Source organism: Sceloporus undulatus, chromosome 4, assembly GCF_019175285.1.
Source record: "Sceloporus undulatus isolate JIND9_A2432 ecotype Alabama chromosome 4, SceUnd_v1.1, whole genome shotgun sequence".
Taxonomy (NCBI): Eukaryota; Metazoa; Chordata; class Lepidosauria; order Squamata; family Phrynosomatidae; genus Sceloporus; species Sceloporus undulatus.
In genome coordinates, this window is record NC_056525.1 from 34,831,171 (window position 1) to 34,840,236 (window position 9,066).

Genomic DNA, 9,066 nt, shown 5'->3' on the forward strand with positions numbered 1-9,066 from the left:
CATCCTAAATAGTACCTCCGTTTTCTCGACTTCAATTTGAGTCGGTTTTCCCTCATCCAGCCCATTACTGACTCCAGACACGCCACGACGAGGATGAAATCCATCCCCATCACTGCATCAGTCGGAGACATAGACGAAAATTGATTTGGGGTCATCAGCGTACTGAACCCCCCGTGCCCATTCTCGGATGATCTCTCCCAAGCGGTTTCATAAATGTTAACTACATGGGAGACCGAAGCTCCTTGAAGGCCCACCAGTTTTAAAGGGCCGTCAGGCTTGGGCCTGAGTTACTTGAGGGAACCCCTCTCCTACCCAACCAGCCCGCACTCTCAGAACAAATGAGAAGCTCCTACTTGAACAACTAAAGTGAGATTAATAGCCACTCCCAAAAGCATTCCAGCCATGGCCCCAACGCTTTGGATAATCTCCAGAAGAAATTCGACTCCACTTCCACTAGGACGCCTTTAAAAGGCGCTGAAAACCCATCACTTCCAGAAAGCATACCCTCTGACCCTTTATAAGGGAAAATCACCCAATAATATATCTACATCAGAGTTTTTGAATTGTTTGTTAATCGTGGTTTTTTAGATATTTTATTTTATGAGCTTATTTTAAATTATTTGTAATTATGATGTATCTTGATTTGATACTGGCTGTATCCCACCTCGATCCGTGGGGGAAGGGCGGGACAAAATATAAATAAAAATGTTATTATCTTATTATTATTATTATTATTATTACTATCAAAATCCAGGGATGCTTGTCCCATTACTACATGTGACATAGAAAGATGGTGTGTCCTCATAAAAATGGCAAAATCAATGTTTGCTTTTTGAATTTATTTATTTATTTATTGCAATATTTCAAGCATGGAGGTTGAGTGTGTTGATGCAGAAACCATGGATATGGAGACATAAACTGCAATTTTTTTTTTTTAAAAATTAAAGAAACCTCTTTGGCCAGCTATGTTTGTGTGAAAGAGAGAAAAGATTCCCCTTATCCACTTCCACGAGAGACCCTTGTTATTGATCAGATTGTCCCTTGCCTATTCCTCCTTGTCTTTGGCACAGGTGGCTTAACCTCCAGAGAAGGATGGTGCTCCAGGAGATCTTTCCATGGACTCCTACAGGTATGGTGGCAGCTCCAAGTGACCGGGGACAGTCAGCCATGATGATGCCGTCTCAGCCCAAAGCCCATGCAGATAATGCTGTGTCACTGCACTGGGTTTCCCCCAGTACATGCAGTTGCCTCCTGGCCAATCCAGGCCAGTTCTGCCCTGGCCCATCAGTCAGGGCAAACAAGGCCACAGTCTTTATTGACAGCCGTTGCTGACCATTTGTAATATCTTTGGTTACACGTTATATTTGAATGTATTGATGTGCACTTAACTTCAATATCCTTGACACTTAGAATTGGGAGGTTGTATTACTCAATATCCTTTTGACCTGAATGCCGGGCTTTAACTAAATATATCGTCTTGATTACCATACTTAACTATTTAGTATATACTACTTTGCATCTCCACTGATATGGCTTACTTTTTAAAATGCCAAGTTTACTTCTCTTTAGTATAGAATTAGCAGTACTCTCAACGGGATTTCCAGCAGTTCTAGAAAATACATCTACAAGATCTCTTCAAGTCTATGGACATTGTGACATGCCTTGATGTTTATCTGCTGTCCTATTGTTTCATGATTTTGTGTTTACTTTATAATTAATTGGTTATTTTTATTGTTTTTTTATGTTTCAGTTCACTTTTTCTAAGTTTCATTGCATGAAATATGTTTGCAAGTATTTATAAACAACTAATTTAAACAAATTTCCATACCCACGTTCAGTCTTGGGCATTTTCAGTTTTTTAAGTGGAAACTGTGTAGATCCACTGCCAACTTGATGATCCATTTCTAAATGGTCAGGTTATTATAAAAGTCTGTGAATCCAAGTTGCGATACATTTACTTTCCCTTGCTTGCCACGACTTTATCAGGGGCCATTCAAATGCGCAGCAAGGAAATGAAGTGGGGGATCTATTTCCTCCATGTCTACTTTGACATGTTTTATGGATTTTTGAACTGGTATGTTGATTTTACTGTGGCCAACACGGCTACCCCAGAATAGTTTTTCTGATTTTGGAATACTGAATTTGCCACAATAGGGGAATATTGAAGAAGAGGAAGCCAGAGGATTGGAGCATAATTTTTGGGTTTCTGTACCCAACAAACGTAAAACATCTCATGACAAAATGTACTGTTTACTCGTCTTAAAGTCTCAAAATGTATGCCCAAAATTGACCCCAAATCCCAGGTCGACTTATTTATGGGTCACTAGTGAAACATGATGTGGGTCTTTCAGATTTCCCATGTGGGCAGGAAGAGTTTAGCAAGAAAGAGCCAAGCAGAAAGAGTCCTATTTGATTGCTGTACTGCTGTTTGTTGTGCTCCCCTTCCTGCCGGAGCACCTGCTGAAACGAAAACTGAAATGATGAAGAAAAGCCCCTTGAGCGGTTTCTTTTCCATACACTGCATACAAACACACTGAAGGAGAGCAAGTTTTACTCTCAACCTATCAGGAATCCACGGTCATGGCAAAATCCATATTTGGCACCAAAAAAGCTGACCTTGAATTATACATGGCTTGACTTATAATTGAGTATATACAAGTAGGTCTGTGGCTAGCCTAATCACATTGTTTTCTTCCCTGTGTGATTTTTAAACATTTGGCGATAAGACGCCAATTGAAGCTTCAGAAGCTTGCATTATATATTTTGTGCTTTTTAGTTGGCTCAACAAGATATTTCTGTTTTGTGGAATTTGCAGTATTTTGCTATATGATCAACACAGCTATCCCTAAATACTGTGCATTTCTATGAATATTTTTTTTAAAATGGTGTTAAATGATTAATAACGTTTTCTTTCGCCCATCTTTCCACTAAGAGGGCACCTATGCAACAATCCTAACCATTAGATTTTCATAATATGGACAAAAATAAATGGAAAGCAAATAAAAATAGTACTGTTTATTTACTCCCAGGTTGCAAGGTTCATTTATTTATGGCATTTACATAAATATTAAACACTTTAATTACACAAAATATATTATACTATTAACTTTCTTTAGAACTATTGTATGATTTTAAAACCAAATCCCTCACAAGTTACAAATTAACCACATGTATCCTTTCTATATATTATATATTTTCATTTGGACTGTAATCAGTGTAATCATTGTTTTAATGAGGTGGTTAAATTTCTAATAGGAGTCTATCTCTATTGATTTTTTTTTCCCTGACAAAGTTTCTCTCTTGTGACAACCGTTCTTCAAACATTTTCTCTCCTTTGTTTTTGGATAGGCAAGTAGATACTGTAATATGTGAAAACTACATGGTGGTGACTGAGCTCTTATCCCCACTTTTTTAGATTGTTTCTGAATAATAAAATGTCAGACATGTTACCATAGATACAAACTCTGCATATTCAACATCTGGTTTTCGCCCAGTTTTATGTTAAAGAGGCATTGTGGCACGATAGAAACTTTAACCATTCTCATTTAAGCAATGGCTTATACATGATTTCCAGTCCCAAATGAAAAAAATGTTGTCATATATAGAATGGCTACATGGTGGTCCGCCACTTGCAGAACTAATCCAGTTGACACCACTTAATGCCCTGTCTCATGCTGTGGAATTCTGGGAATGTAGTTTTTGACACCATTTAGCCTTCTTGTGAGAGAGCTCTGTGTGCTTCTTTAAACAAACTACAAAATCCCAAAATTTCCAAGTATGAGTAGTGTAATGCAGCTAAATAGTGTCAGTTGGATATTTTTTTCTGCCGTTCAGAAAGATCCTGTTTGGAGATATATCAGATGGTCCAAACAATGATGAGTAAGTTTGAATTTCATTTTCTGGGAGTGAGTTATGGAACTTTTCATTGCTTGACTTAGGGGGCCTTTCATCTATTATAGCACTTGTAATGCTAGATATGGGACTCTAGACAATGTAGCACTATGATTCTGCTTTACTTGTCATAGTAACATGGTATAGAATCCTGGCATTTGCCAGTTTAGTATTCTAAACATACTCCCTAAATTGCCAATCCCAGGAGATGCCCTAGATTCCACGGCTTAGTTACAATGGCTCTAGTTCTATAACTGTGATTCATAAAAGGACACTAAACACCATTGCAAACTCTCAGAGTACTGCTCCAGTTGTTTCAATTACTTATTTTTAGCATCATGGTAAATTTCATTAGTGACCTTTATTTTTTTGAAAAAATTTACTATTTCTGAACTTCTCTGCTTCCTGTACTCAAAAACAAGAGCTGGTTTAATGTTTTTGCCTAACCTGAAAGTTGGTCTTAGCTTGTTCACTTAAGGCTGTATCCATACTGCAGAAATAATCCGGGTTTAACTGCCATGGCTCAATGCTATGATTCTTGGAACTGTAGTTTGTTGTGGCACATAGAGTTCTCTGACAGAAAGGCTAAATGTCTCACAAAACTACCGTTCCCAGAATTCATAACCTTGGGCCATGGCAGTTAAGTGTTGTCAACCTGAATTATTTCTTGCAGTGCAGATGCAGACTCAGACTGAGAAGAGACAAAAAATTTCCCTTTTAAAAAATAAAGCTCTGGGAAGGGCCTGTCCTCCTGTAATGCAAGCCTTAAATCTGGATTATTGACGTGTCCAGGCCAAAGGAGTCATGAATATGCAATGAAGTACTCTAAGTCTACCTGTGAACTTAAAAAACCTTTATTCTGGTTGGCATTCCCACCTTAGTAATTTTTCTTTTCTCTGCCCCCTTGTTTTTCCTTTTGACCCGGACCATTGTAAATCGATTTTTTTTTTCATCTCCTGCCCTTGACCTATGTGTTTATATTGATTCTTCCCATTCCTTGTAGCAATGTTTTTAATTTTCATATTGTAATTGTTTTTATCCGTACTGTAATGTTTTAATTCCTTGTAAGCCGCCTTGATCATTTTATGGAAAGGCGCGGTAAAAATAAAAAATTATTATTATTATTATTATTATTATTATTATTATTATTATTATTATAGGGTGTTCACTGCTGCAGTCCGAAAATTATGGAATGGCTTATTGGAAGAGATCCATCTTACCGCTACCTTAGGGGCCTTTAAGAAGGCACTCAAGATGGATCTCTTCTGGCGGGCTTATCCACCGGACTTAGGGTTGCCATAAGTCTTGGCCTCCAAACCAGGACAAATGTAGGGCAAATGTAGGGCAAAATTTTCAAATGTAAAGCACATTTTTAAAAAATGGAGGACACACGAAAAATTTTGGTGGTTTTTAAAAAATGTTATTATAAATACATGTTTCTTAGGCATGATCAAAATGGAGGACATTTGGGCATTATTCCTAGACAGATGACACAAATGGACTTTCCCTTTATGGCAATCCCCCCTCCCCCCATTCCAAACAGCACATTTGGGCATTGAACATGGCTTTACTTAACATGGCAATCTCTTGCATATTTCAGAGGCTTATTGTATAACCAAACTCTTTGGGTTTCATACTAAATATGTCAAGGTGGTTTAACAAGAAGTAGGTTTGCCCTCGGATTCAACTGTACTTCTCAGAAGTGTGTACTTGGTCAAGGGACTTTGGGTTTTTTTTCACTGTGCATGAGTTTGTAAAAATCAGAGCAACTTACATTGGTCGTGCCTCAGAAGCTGGCTCATTTCATCATCATCACTATCCTCTTCCTCCTCCTCCTCTTCTTCCTCCTTGTCCTTCCTCCCTCCTTCCTTCCTCCTCCTCCTTCCTCCCTCCTTCCTTCCTTCCTTCCTTCCTTCCTCCCCCTTCTTCCTTCCTCCTTCCTTCGTCCCTCCTCCTCCCTTCCTTCTTCCCTCCTTCCTCCCCTTCCTCCTTCTCTCCTCCCTCCTTCCTTCCTTCCTTCCTCCCTCCTTCCTCCCTCCTTCTCCTCTGCCTCCCAGCCCAGGCCCAAGCGGAGGAGGAGGTGGGTGGCTGCCTTGGCGCGCTCCCCCCCCCACCCGCGCACCAAGGCAGGAGGCAGGCAGCCACCCACCTCTGCCTCAGCCTCCTCCTCTGCCTCCGCCTCCTGGGCCCAAGGAAGTGCCCAGCGCAGAGGCACGCGAGGCGGAGGAGGCGGTGGGTGGCTGCCTGCCAGTGCCTGTTGCCTTGGCGTGCGCGCGCGCGCAGGGAGCACCAAGCCAGGCAGGCACCTCTGCCTCCTCCTCCGCTTGGGCCTGGGCTGGGAGGCAGAGGAGGAGGAGGAAGGAAGGAGGAAGGAGGGAGAAAGGAAGGGAGGCTTGGAATGGAGGAGGAGGAGAAGGAGGTGCGCCTCCTGCGCACGCCCGCGCCCCCTTCCCACCTCCCCGCCACCCTCCCCCTGCGCACCGCCTCCTCCTTCGCTTCCGAACGAAGGAGGAGGAGGAGGTGGGTGGTGCAGCCATGCGGGGAGGCAGGGGAAGGTGGGTTGGCGCCGCGCGGGCCCCAAACCAGGGGCTGGGGGCCAAACCGGACCGGGACCGGGAGGGGGCCCCCAAAAGTGGGTTTGTCACAGGGGCCGCCAGGTTATGGCATCCCTAACCGGACTCCATAGAAAAGGTTATATGGGCACTGTACAGATGGGCCCTATGGGGCGCCATCGTTACGTGCAAGGGGTACTTCCAGATGCAACTCGCCCCTCGCACGTGACAAGGGCATCAAAATGACAGCGCCCTGTACATACGGTCACCACCATTATGACATGACAGATGCATAGCGTCCACACATCCTGGCACCTTTGTGATACTGCAAGTGCACCATGGGTTCTTTTTGCTCCATGACTGAGCTGCGTGGTTTGTCCACTGCAGCTCCCTCGCGGAGCAAACCAAGGCGGTGGGAGATCGCCCTTTTTGGGTGGTCTGTATCCTGCCATAGATTTAGAAAAATGGCAAAAAGTGAGAATTAAAACAAGGAAATTTACAGTCGCCCAAATATTAAAAGAAAACCATTTTAAAATGGTAAATAGATGGTACATCACTCCTTCTAAAATAAATAGAATATATAAACAAAATAATAACAATTGCTGGAGATGTCAAAAAGAAAGAGGATCATATTTGCATACGTGGTGGAACTGCCCAATTACAGAGAAGTTTTGGACAATGATCCATTTAGAAATGAAAAAGATGTTAAATACAGAGTTCAATATGAACCCAGAACTATACAGTATTGGTTAAATGTAACTTCAGTATTAGGCGAAGAAGGAGAAAGAAAGCACTGGAGAATACTGTAGGACTATATTTAATAACAGCAGCTAGAATGCTAGTGGCAAAAAAGTGGAAATCCACACATACACCAGCTATAGAAGAATGGAAAAATAAAATATTTGAAATGGAATTAGACAGATTAACAGCAATATTAAACAAAAAGGACATGGATAAATGGGCAAAAGAATGGTCAGGAGTGACATTCAATTTAATAAACGAATAGTCAACAGGGAAAACTTTATTTAAGATTTATACAGGTTTAATTATTTGTTTTTATCTTCCTTTAATATAAAGACAAATGTTACATTGATGGTTTAAAAATTAGAGATATTTTTGATAACAGAACTGATTATGCTAAGTTCAATGTACTTATTCTGCTTATCGAATGTATACCGTATAATTAACTGAATGCCTATTTATTGTACAATCAATTACGTGATGATTAAGAGAACTAAAAAAAAAAAAATAATAAAAGGTTATGACAATCAGCCCACTCTTGACTATGATTGTTGGATAATTGTTGAATTGCTATTTTAGAGAACTAATAGGAATGTTGGTGAATTCAGTACAGTATTAGTGTTTTATTGATCATATTTTGTACTATGTATCATTTTAATGCTGTAATCCCACTTCGATCTGTGAGAGAGGCGGGAAATATAAATAAACATCATCATCATTATTATTATTATTATTATTATTAGGTGCCTTGCAGCCTGCCAAACTTTTTTTAGTTAGAGGGATATCAGACTCCCATTTGTCACACATCTACTCAGAAATAAGCCACACTGAACTAATGGAACTCTATTTCATTCATATGTATACATCCTATGAGAAACACACATTTGTAAAACTGGCATTTCTGAGTGACCCCTATTGGCCATGAATCTGGAATTTTGGACTATGCCTTCCCCTTGTTCATGGCAAGGGGTTCTGGGGGGTGTTCCCACTTGGCAGATAAAACGGATTATATTGGCACGATTCTGATTCGGATTATGTTCCAGGAATAATTCGAATTTTTACCATCATTTCCATTACTAAAAGGGGCAAATTACCTCAATTCATTTAGACCCTGTTTTCGTTCCCATTTATTTTAAATTGCTTTATTTTAAAGCGGATTAACTTGCTCCCCATTCCCATTTGTGTCCACAAGCTGTCAATCAAGTGCCTAGACGTCACAAGTCTAGGGTTTTTATTTCTATTCTTAGGGCAGCTAATGAAAATTGGCTGCATCCAAGACTCTTCTGTTGTGTCTCCCCAGACTAGAAGGAGGCTTGGCAAATCGGATCAAGGAGGAGAAGGCAGCGGGCTTCATTACTGGGGAGAGAATCTTTGGGGAAGAGAGAAGATAAGGCTCGATACCCCCACTCAGATCCCTGGGCGTCCAGGCTCTCCTTTCCCCAAAATTGCTTTGCCTCCCCCATTGCTCCCTGGGCTGTCTGGGGGGCGATCAAGCAGGGATGTCCTGCAAAGCCCATCCCATAGTTCCTCTGGAAGGAGCCTCCTTTCCCCCACATCTCTTTGCCTCCCTCATTGCTCCCTGTGCTGTCTGGGGGGCGATCAAGCAGGTATGTACTGCAAAGCCCATCCCATAGTTCCTCTGGAAGGAGCCTCCTTTCCCCCAAATCTCTTCGCCTCCCCCATTGCTCCCTGGGCTGTCTGGGGGGCGATCAAGCAGGGATGTCCTCGAATTCCGATGGCATCTCTTCTCTCAATGAATGTCTTCAGGCGGTAATGGGCTGGATGAGGAAAAACAGATTGAAACTGAATCCAGACAAGACGGAGGTGCTCATGGGAGCGGCCCCGAAACCAAGAATTGGGTTGCAACCTCCAGTCCTGGATG

The 9,066-nt window shown here is 41.5% G+C and overlaps 1 protein-coding gene across 1 annotated transcript in view; it reads left to right on the forward strand.

The window, feature by feature from the left end:
* ARHGAP40 (Rho GTPase activating protein 40) overlaps positions 1-9,066 on the forward strand; it is a 34,065-nt gene that overhangs the window by 210 nt on the left and 24,789 nt on the right. The window lies entirely within an intron of this gene.